The sequence below is a fragment of the Typopeltis vanoorti genome, chromosome 12, assembly GCF_054136105.1.
Source record: "Typopeltis vanoorti isolate ZY-2024b chromosome 12, IOZ_Tvanoo_1.0, whole genome shotgun sequence".
NCBI classification, from domain to species: Eukaryota; Metazoa; Arthropoda; class Arachnida; order Uropygi; family Thelyphonidae; genus Typopeltis; species Typopeltis vanoorti.
This window is the reverse complement of record NC_143560.1, coordinates 131,309,650-131,321,689: the sequence shown is the minus strand read 5'-3', so window position 1 is coordinate 131,321,689 and position 12,040 is coordinate 131,309,650. Positions and strand designations below refer to the sequence as shown.

Below are 12,040 nucleotides of genomic sequence, written 5' to 3'. Positions count from 1 at the left end.
ACCACGTCTCACATATTCCAACAATTTCGGGGTGACGAACTATATCAACGCAACCATTTCATTTCCCTAGTTTCTGAAACTTCTAGAATTTGTATACAAACATAACTGCTCATTCCTGGATCTATAATAAGTTTCATGGAAATCCCTTATTAAATGTTACTTCTCCATTCTTTCATTGAGCTATTTCTTTTTCTCCTTACTCATCCCAAGACCCTCTTCAGATCAGACTGTTTTTCCTACATTCCAGGTCATCCCATCCCTTTTTGTCAGCACACATTCACATTTTCTTGGCGCATCAACCTTTCTCATGCTGAGCTCCCCTGTCCATCCTGTCTCCCCATCTCCCTGTTTGTCTTGCACATTTGTTCTCTCATTCTCTACACTCATGCTACCCACTTCATTCATAAGCACCACTTCAATCTCTCCTTCCTTACTCTCCTGTTCTTTTACATCACTTCTTACTTGATCAATTCATTCTCTACACTCATTACTCTTTCTTCCAGAAGCAGCAGTCTTGCTAAATAACTCACATCAAAACAATTCAAATGTAGTTCCATCACTCATATACAGTTCAATTTTTCCTTTCAATTAAATATCAATGATAAAAAACACTGCTTACCAACAAGTGAATTAACATAACAGGTTTCATATTTCACAGATGCTATTGCTATATCTCCCATTCTATCTCCTGGATATGTATATATTGAAGCTTGAAACTGCATCTAAACATGCAAAGAATATATATATATTTTTTTTAATTTTAAAGAACAAAAATGAAATGTGTAATACATACTGAATATTATAATGCTATTCAGAGTATTAATATCAGTAATTAGATTATCACTATAAATACTTAGATTATTATTATTTTATTTATATTTTTTTATAGTGAAACATGTGGGGTATCCATAACTATAGAATAACATGCATGCCACAGTAAATTACTTTTAGATATGTAAATATTTCATCATATGAAATATTTACATAAGACATCATATGTAAATATGATGTCATAATGGTAAGACATCATCAGTACAACTAATTAACAACAATAGGAATTGAATTTAAAAAAAAAACAGTAATTGACATTGTTAGCATCCAGGAATTCGTTAGCAGAGCTAATCTCAAGTGGTATGGTCACTTAAACAGAATGGGCGAGGAAAGATTAGCAAAACAAGTGTTCTCTTCCAGGTTGGCAGGAAAATGACCCAGAGGAAGACCAAGATATAGGTGAATTGATACGGTACAAAGTGCCTTAGAAGACAGAAATATAAGATCTGATAATGTTCGAGTCTTGACAGGTAACAGGTTGATTTGGAGGAACATTGTAGATAGGAAGTTAGTAATGATGTAAATTTTTCATGTAGTACTATCATATCCTGTACACCCCGTTGAGGGTACATGGCAGGAATTTGATGATGTCTTACTATTTAAGTAATGTACATACTTAAATTGGAATCCCTCTACATATACAGTCACAAGTTCATGCATTAAAAAGTACTGGGCTGATATTAAAATTACTTAAATTAAATTAAAATATAGCAGTTATATTATTGAATACAAATGAGGATAACAATTTCCCAAACTTTGGCATAGTGAGCCAGTCATTTTGATTGTCTGTAAAGTAAGACTTCAGTATTTTCTTTATATAACCATTCATGTTTATATGTGGATCTATGTAGTAACTTGTCATTCTGCTGGTGGATCCTGTGGTTAGCATTTTCGATTCCATGTTGTGCAAGGCCAGATTTGTGAGGTTTGATTACGCGGATGTGGTCTTGATGTTCAGAGATATGTTTATTTAGAGATCTTCCTGTTTGTGAATAGTAAGACAAGTTACATGAACATTGTACTTAATATCTGCCTGGTAGTACCATTCATGAGAGTTTATCTTTTGGAGAAGGTAGAAAGTTGTGATTTGGTTGATGAAGTAGCAATGAGTTGATATTTTCTCATAATTTTTGCCCCACATTCAGGGATGCCTTTATTATATGAAATAGGAGTCCTGTGGGCTTCTTCTTGTCTGTGTTGATTTGTAAGAGAGTGGTTAATTATTTTTTGGGTTGTTATTGAATTATATCTATTTAGTAGGGTTGTTTGTTCGATCATTTCCAATTCTTGTTTTTAGGAATTCTTCAAAAGAACAAATCTTGTGTGCTCTGGATACTAAAGATTTTATGATGCCATATTTTAGAGATGGATGGTGAAGTGATGTATTATGGATATAACAAGCTGAAAAAGTTAGTTTTTGGTAGATGGAAGTGGAAATGGATCCATCTTGCTTGCAGTAGATGTGTACATCAAAAAAGGAGATACCCGTTCATGACTCCTTTTTTCACGTGAACTTGATATGAAGATGCAGAGTGTTGAATTTTGATTTCTACAAGTGACAGAAATAATAGAACTGACATGCAACAGCTTAGGCAAGAGTTAATGAAAATGAAAAGTCAAATTAAATGTATGGAGGAGGAAAGTGAATATTTAAAGAAGAGCACAGCTGGCATAAATGACAAGGAAGTTAATAAGAAGATGCAAATATGTGAAGGGTAATAGTGTCATTAGTAAAGTGGTTAGTTTGTTGCCCAGATATCAGTAGTGAACTGAGAAGGAGAGCAATGATACTGAATGACAAGATGGCTGAATTGTGTCAGGTGGAGGGCGTTCAATTTCTAAATGTATGGAATGAATTCAAAGGGAGGTTAGAATGGTTCAAAGCTGATGGGATGGGTTTAGTTGAATGGGTTTGGCATTGGTCATTTGGGGTGATTGTTGTTTAATAACAGTGCACAGGGTTTATATGAAATTAGTACAACTAAGAGTCAGAGAAATAGGTTGAGAAACAGATTATGGAAGGACGGGAAGAGGACGAATACAATGGAGGGGTGGTGATTATAGCAGAGCAACGTGATGCAGAACAAAATGGTGGGAATGATAATATACATGAAAATAAGAGTCAGAATCAGGGAAATGGGGATGGTCAGAACAAAAAGAGAAGTGCACTATAGCAGAGAGAGAGAGAGTAAAGAGTGAAGGAATGGCCTCAAAGAGTGGAAAATTGTTATGGTTGAATACTAATGTATGGGGGTATCAGAAATAAAGAGACTGAGATTGTAGCATTGATTGAATCAATATACCCAAAGATAACTGGCATAAGTGAAACTTGGTTGACTAAGGATGATATAATCAGGACTTGAAATGGTAAGATGTAGAATTTTCCAATAGGATAGAAAGATGAAGAGAGGAGAGAGAGTATTGCTAATCGTAGCAGAAGAATTGTGTCCTTCAAGAGTCAAAGTGGAAAACAGTAGTACATGTGAAGATATTGAAGCTGTTTGGCATGAAGTTGAGATCACTAAAATAGTATATATAATAGGATGCAATTATAAGCCAGGGAATGTGGAGAGTATTGATTGTGAAATGTTTAGACAAACTGGTTGGGCAAGTAAAAGGAAATGATCCTAAAGGGAGATTTTAATTATAGGATTGTGGATTGGTATTTGATATTTATTGGTTAGATTTGGTGATATTCTCAGAGGATGCATTTGTGAATTAGGTATAAACTGCCACTTGTTGGTGAAAGTGATCATGAGGTATTGGTTTAGAAGGTAGTCAAACAGGAAAAGTGTTTATCCAGAAGGTCATAAAATATATGTGGAGCTATAAGGTTGGTAATTATGTGAAGCTACGTAGTCAAGTAGTATCATTACATTAGGTTGAGGAATTGTGTGGGAAGGATGTAGACAGCTCATGGGAAATGATAAGACCGTATCTAACACAAGCAGTGTATAACTGCATACTAAGAGCTAAGTGAATAAATAGAGTAGCAGGGTATTTATGAATGCTGAAATAAAGCAAGCAGGTTACAAAACAAGTTGTTAAAACAAGGAGGAAGTACAAAACAGTTTGCAGCAAATAGATTATTATTATTATTATTATTTAGGCCTCCATGGAGTCAAAAGACTCATTACAGGGGGTTCCTCCTAGGAAACACAAAGTCTATCATACTACTCCTTAAACTCATTGACTGTTCTCGCTCTCACCACTCTATCAGGCAATGCATCCATGGTTCAACCACCCTCCATGCAAAGAAACCACTCCTCATCCTTTTGCTCACAGTTTCCTTTCATAACTTCCAGGGATGGCACATTGTCATTACTCCTTCCTGCTGTTCCACCAAGAGAAAGAACTCCCCAGTGTCAACCCTGTAACCACCTCTCAACAGTTTAAAAGTCTCAATCATATCACCTCTCCTTCTTCTATTCACCAAACTCTGCAATCCACATTCCCTCAGCCGATCCTCATAACTAACATTGTACAGTCCTGACACCATCTTTGTTATCCGCCTTTGTACCCTTTCCACAGTTAATTTATCCCCTTCAAATTCTGGTGACCAAATCTGAGAACAATATTCTAAGTGTGGTCTGATCAGAGTCTTATACAATGGAATGATAACCATTTTATCTCTGGAGGTCAGCATCCTTCTCATTATTGCAGCAATCCTCTGTGTTACCTTCACTACCTTTTCAATATGTCCTCTAAATTTCAGGTTTCTATCATGATGAACAGATGCATGAACAACATAGAGTACAGGCCAGAAAAGTGACAAGCATGGTTAAAAAAGAAAAAGTTGAATATGAGAGGCGATTGGCCAGTGAGATCAATGCTAATCCGAGGGATTTTTTTGTGTTCAATCACTGGCCACATGTTCAATCACATATTGAACATGTGGCCAGCAAGAGGAAAATAATTATGCAGGTTGATGCTGGTGGATAGTCATGGCATCAGAATAACAGCTGCAAATAATATAGTGGAATTATTAACAAACAATTCAGTGATATATATCATAGTGGTGTGAATGATGCTGTGCAACATGTAGAAGGCAAGAATTAAGAGAAAAAAAAAAATCAGAAGTGTAACAAAGGTTGCTTTGGGTTATATGTTAATCAGTACATATTTTTAAAGAATATCTAAAAGATGTAGAAAGTAGAAAGATGTAGAAAGTCCTTGGTCTTGCACTACCTGTGGGATCAGCTAGTCTTGCATATATTGCAGGTGCAAACTTGACATTTTGTTTGTTTGCTTACTTGGGAAAAAATGGAGTAAAACCAGGTTTAAAATTACTTGGTATCTTTAAAATATCTAAAAGAGTTATCCGAGCCCTTATCTTGGTTTTTTGGATGAAAGTCTTGCACTGAATAAAGTTTCTAGAGCAAGGAAAAAAAAAGAAAAAGACAAAATAATACCTCTTTACAAGCATGATTTGAGAACAGCAGTTTCAAATTATAGACCGGTCTGTACATCTGCAGTTGTGATCAAAGTGTTGGCAAAATTGGTTAGAAATAAAATACGGGATTGGGTTGATCAACATAAGATTCTCAATGATGGTCAGCATGGTTGTGTGAAAGGAGGTCTTGTTTTTGAAATCTGTTATATTTTATGATAAGGTGACGAATGTGTTGGATAAGGGAGAATCATATACAGTGACAGTTTTGGACTTTTTCGAAATCATTTGACAGATTCCACATGATAAGTAAGTGTACAGCTGCAGAGGATAGGAATATATATATATATATATATATATATATTATATACAAATATACAGTATATTTGTTAGACGGTTTGTATACTGGCTCTTTGAACAATAACAGAAAGTTGTGTATGATGGAGCCGTGTCAGAAAAGGAAGGTGAACAGTGGCCTGCCTCAGGGTTCTGTTCTTGGGCCTCTACTTTTTAACTTATTTAATAATGATATTTCATGTGTATTGATTGGAGATCTTCAAATGTTTGCTGATGATGCAAAGTTAGGTTGAATTATCAGGAGTAGTGCTGATGTCAATTCTCTACAGGAAAATTTGAATGGACTTTTAGCTTGGACAAATCAGTGGGATTGCATGTTTGATATTAATAAATGTACGGTGTTACACTTTGAGATACAGAGATATAAGGCTATGTACTCTATTGGTGGGGCTATAATTCAAGAAGCAGATGAGATTCGGGAACTTGGTGTGCTGGTAGACTGCAGTTCCAGGATCATATTGCAGATGTTGCAAAAACTGCACATCCTGTTGCTGCTATGATAGAAGTACACTTACATGTAGGGATAAGGAGGAGGCAGTGTCTCTATATAAGGCATTGGTCAGGATATGGAATATTATGCTCAGATTTGGTCACCTAGTTTTCATTGTGATGTGGGAAACACTAGAGAGGATAGGAATATATATGAATAACCAAAGATGAATAACCAAAGTGATGTCAGAACTCTAGAGTGTTAGTTATGAAGAGCATTTGTGAGAATGTGGATTAGAGATTGGTTGATAGGAGGAAAAGATGAGATATGCAAGAGACCATCAACTTAGTTAAGGGATTCTATCAGATTAATACAGAAGGAATGATAAAAAGAGTGGATGTTAATATGTGAAGAACGAGAGCTCATCCCCAGAAGTTGTGTAAAGATATGCTGAAGAGGGGTAGAATTTTTATGTGGAGAGTTGGTGAGTGTAATTGACAGATAACAGACAGATTGCCTAAGTAAATTGTGATTGCAGGTTGTGTAAATAACTTCAAATCACAATTTACTTAGGACCTCCTACAATGAGCCTGTTGATTTCATGGAGGTAATCAAGTAATAAAAATAATAATCAAGAGTTAAATAAATTAACAGTATAATAGGGTGGTCTGAAAAGTTCTCAGCATAACAATGAAAAAACGAATTTATAATTTCAAAATTATTTTTATTTTTCAACATAATCTCCCTTAAGACTAATACTTTTATTCCAGCAATGCTCCAGCACCATTATATCATCCCTTTAGTAAGATTTCAGTAAGTTCTGCAAAACAACCCTCTACAGCTGCAATCACCTCTTGATTTGAATAAAAATGCTAACCAGTGAGGAAGTGTTTTAGTTTTGGGAAGAGAAAGAAATAGAGAGAGCCAAATCTGGGGAATAGGGTGGATGTTCCAACAATTCATAGTGCAGATCTGTTAATTTTCCGTTGCAAACACTTTTATGGGCAGGTTCATTGTCCTCATGAAAGATGATTTTTTTTCTTCTTCTGCAAACCGGGTCTTTTCTCACGAATTTTTTCATCTAGTCTGGTTAAAAGATTGGAATAATATTCCCTGGTTATTGTTTTATCTTTTTCAAGATAATTAATAAACAAAATGCCTTTAGCATCCTAAAACATGGATACCATGACCTTTTCTGGCGATGGAACCAACTTTGTCTTCTTTGGTTCTGAACAACCGGCTTCTGTCTACTGTTTGGACTGCTGTTTGGATTCTGGTGGGTAATGGTGAATCCAAGTCTCATCCATAGTAATAAATCAATGCACTAAATTAGTTTTATTCTTGTTAAAATGATCCAAGGACTGTATAGAGATTTTCATGCAAGTGCGTTTTTGATCTGCAATGAGCAAGTGTGGTACTACCCATCTTGCGCAAAGCATTTTCATATGCAATTCTTCATGCAAAATATATCCTACATGTTCTTTTTAAATGCCTATAGTCTCAGCAATTTCACGCACTTTGGCTTGCCGGTTATCTCATGCACTTGATCAATGATTTCTGGTATTGTTACACTTTTTGGGTGTCCTTCATGTGGATCATCTTCAAGGCTGGTACAGCCACATTTAAACATAGCAGAACATTTCTTAATAGATTGTTGGAAACGAAGGAGAAGAGTGCCCATAAAATTTTATGAACTTCGAATGAATTTCTTTTGGCGTTAAACCTTCTTTTACAAAGAATTGTATAACCACACAATACTCAATTTTACCATTTCAAGGGATACAGACAACACTTTTGCATCAGACAGCTCAATAAAACAAACCACCTGATAGAATGACTTGCAATTTCACATGGATGCTTATGACAGATGTACCAATTTTAAAAAAAATCTTGCCAATAGTGTTGCCATCTATGGTCGAGGCCGAGAACTTTCCAGACCACCCTCGTATACCAGTCCATTGCATATAGCAATGGCCTGGTATTTATTGTTTTGCTGTATGCAATGTACTGCTGCTCATCATAAGCGATGAGTTACATCCTATCAGAGTGGAACATATGGAGGGCAGTGGCACTAATGGTTTTGAAAGCATATGGTATGAGGTAGAAATGGGCAGGACAGGATATTTCGTGGGGCGTTGCTATATTTCCATAAATAAAACTAAAACAATGGCATTTTGTGAACAAACTCCAGTTAGAAGCAAAATAGTTATTAATAATAAAATAATAGAACAGATAAATACTTTCAGTTATCTTGGATGTGAAATATCATATGAAGAAGAAAAAGTCAAAATTAAAAACTTCAAAATTTTTACAGATTATAGGCCTGATAAATAGAACACTCAACCCAAATATAGTACAAAAAGAAAAATGCTTGAAAATATACAATACTTTAGCAGTGCCCACATTATTATATTGACAGTGAAATTTGGGCAATAAACAAACAAGATAAACAAAGAATAAAAACAAGTGAAATGAGATTTATGAGAAGAACTGCAAAATACACATTATTAGATCACAAAAGGAACGAAGACATATTAAAAGAACTAAAAACAAAATCAATAGAATAAAAACTAAACAATTATAAACAAAAGTGATTGAACATGAAAACCGAATGGCCAACACCCAACATCCTAAACAAATACTAAAATATAAGCCAATCTGAAAGAGAAGGCAGGGTAGACCTCAAAAAAGGATATTGGATGGATAATGAGACCATGCAAAGGAAAGAGCAGAAAAAGTTTATGAAGTTGAACTTGATGTGTGCAAAAAGAATGATTATTTTGGGAAATTTCAACTACAGGTGTATAAATTGGGAAGAGGCAACTGCATGTATTATTATTATTATTAGTAGTAGTAGTAGTAAGGGAATGGCATTTCTGGAATTCTTGAGGAAAAAATATCTTAGGCAACATCTGGTAGGAGAAACATGAGGTTCAAGAGTTTTAGATTTGGTCATATCATTTGGATGCCAGAAAGCTGGTGTCCCCTCAATGTTCTGCTATGTTTTGACAAGTGTCCCAGATACAGGGAAAAGTAATGGCATTTCAGTAGTCTTTATGTTGAGGGATATGAGTGGGTGAAAGGGAGAGCTAATTTGTGGATTTATTTAGCCTTGAGAAACCATTAGATAGGAAGGTCAGGCAAATAAAGGCAAGTTGCTGTAAGGGAAGCCTGGATGGAACACAGGTTGGATGCTTTTTTGTTTGACCCCATGTTGTTCAGGAGGAGGATAGTGAGAAAATTAATGCATCTACCTGTGTGGGTGGTTTTTCTATAAAGAGAGAAAGAACAATCACAAATATCCTTCTTTCTGACACACTTCATTTTCTTAAAAATGCTTCAACCCCTTTTTAAGAAATGCTTCATTTCTTAAAAATGCTTCAATTTGCTAGATGGGGTGAGAGGGGAAGGAGTTTATGTGAAGTACCTTTCTTCCTTCTATCATTCACCATTCATGCAATTGCTACTTATCAGATAGCACATCCCACAATTCAACCAACCTGAATGCAAAAAACCACCTCTCACCATCTTACTCACCAACTTCATTTGCAACTTCCAAGGAGAGATGCTGTTCTTGCTCCTTCCCCTTGTTTTACCATATGAAAGATCTGCACAGTTTCAACTCTTCTCCCAACAATTTAAATGTCTCAATCATATCACCTCTTTGTATTTTATCTACCAAACTGTGCAGTCCACATGCCTTCAGTCTATGTTCAAAACTAACATTGTACAGTACTGTACAACTGAAGGAATACAGTACTATATCCCAACGAACCCTGGTGATCAGTTACATTTGTATTCCATTGTATAAATGAAATCACCATTCTTCTATTTCTGCTCATCATCCTCAGTATTGCAGCTATCCCCTTAATTAACATCAACACTTTTTCGATATGTCTCCTAAACTTCAAGGTTCTATCAATCAACTCTAGAGGACAGGATCCTTTGTCTCCTACATTTCGTCTAGTACAGTTCCACCAATACAGTATGCAGCCTCCCATCAATGGATCCCAAACTTCAAGCCCTTGCATTTAGTTGAATTTAACTGATATATCCAATCACTTGTCCATCTGTACAGCTTATTCAAATTCTGCTGAAGGGCCACCATATCACCCTTCCCCAGTTTCATTCATTGAGTGATAATGACAAGATCATTGATATATATAGGTTAAATAGTACATATCCCAGTACCAAGCACTGTGGAACCCCACTTGTGACCTCCTCTTTGCCTGACACCACTCTATCATACATGACACTCTGGTTTCTGACAGACAGCTAATCTCCAATCCAATTTACTAACGCGTTATCTAAACTCATATATTGCAATTTAAATTTCAGCTTATCAGATGGCACATGTTAAATTTTGTGAAATTCAAAAAAAGAAATGGCAGTATATGTTTTTTCCTCATCTCATTACTTTTTTTTTTTAATAAAAGGCAGTCAAGTTACTAAAAACAAGAGCATCCGTTATCAAATCCATTCTGACCCTCACAAATAACATTACCCTTGTCTGTCCAATGCTATCTACATCTTCTCACTAATTTCTCCAAAATCTTAATGCCCTCAGAAATAAACACTTGTCTATATTTTGGCGCTTCGATTTCTACTGCCACCCTTATGCAATATCACTATTTTAACTCCTCTCACTTCACAGGCACCTTTCCCATAACTGGACTCTCACTGAAAAGCCAAGTGAGTGGAGTTGGCTTCTTAATACTTCTATTAAATCACATGGAGAGATCCCTTCCATTCCAGCTGTCTTGCTGATATCCAAAGTACTTAGTACAGCAATACCTCACATAGTCTGGCTTCGATCAGTCCGGATTCACTATAGTCCAGTTTTAAATTCTAAAAAATTAGTACACAAAATTATTTTTTTTATACATAAATGTTTGGTTTTTCCCTTTATACAGTCAAGTCTCTTTTTGTGTGGTTTATTTTTATGCGGTTTTAAAGTTATGCGATACGATATTTCAATTTTTTTCAGGGGGTTTCCCGTTGTATATGTATGTACCTAGACTCGGCAAGAATGTAAACGCGCCATTATGTTCAGCATCTTAATGTGTAAGCTATGTATAGTACGAGTAAGCAGTGGACATTTGTGAACTTTAATGTTGAATTAACTTCTATGTCTATCAGTTTTCGATGCACAAATTTACAGTAAAGTTGATTTGTGATAATTAAATTTTAATCCCATTTTAAAAAAATACATAATGAGTGCAAAAAGAAAGCGTGAAAATGATTCTGTCACCAAGAAAAGTAATCAGCTCACTTTAGAACAAAAGCTCAATATAATCAAGCTTCATGAAGAAGGTGCATCCTTTGCTAAAAAGGCCGTGAAAAAAGGAATGGATGAGTCATCAGTTCAAAAACTTATCAAAAAAAAAGATCAATACAAATCGCAAGGTATGGCTACTGCTTCTTATTTATCAAAAATAGTGACTAAAACCAGAAGCACTCGCATGGTAAATATGGAGCAGCTATCATCCATATGGATTGAAGACTTAACTCAAAAGTGAGTTCTGCTTAGTCAAATGGAAATTCAAGCCAAAGCATTAAGTCTTTACAATGACTTGAAGACTATTGATGTGATATAGAAAACGAAGGTGAGGGAACTAGTGAAAAGTTATACAGCAAGTTGTGGGTGGTTTTTTCATTTTAAGCAATGAACTGGTATTCACAATGTTCGTATTGTTGGCGAATCTTCCAGTGCAGATAAAGAGGCTGCTTTAAGATATCCGAAGGAATTGAGTGAAATCATACAAAAAGGTGGCTACAAAGATGCACAAATATTTAACGTTGATGAAATGGGATTATTCTGGAAAAGGTTGTCACGCACTTTTATAGCAGTCAATGAAAAGTCATGCCCTGGATATAAAATTTCAAAAGACCGTCTCACACTGTTCTTAGGTGGAAATGCAGTAGGGGATTTCAAATTAAAACTGATGCTTGTGTACTGTGCAGAAAATCCTAGAGCTCTTAAAATGTATCAGAAATAATCTCCCAGTGTTGTGGCATTCAAATAAGAAAGT

At 35.5% G+C, this 12,040-nt stretch overlaps 1 protein-coding gene across 1 annotated transcript in view; it reads right to left on the bottom strand.

The window, feature by feature from the left end:
* LOC150101230 (MAM and LDL-receptor class A domain-containing protein 2-like) overlaps positions 1 to 12,040 on the bottom strand; it is a 1,363,156-nt gene that overhangs the window by 1,178,687 nt on the left and 172,429 nt on the right. The gene's annotated exons all lie outside the window — the stretch shown is intronic.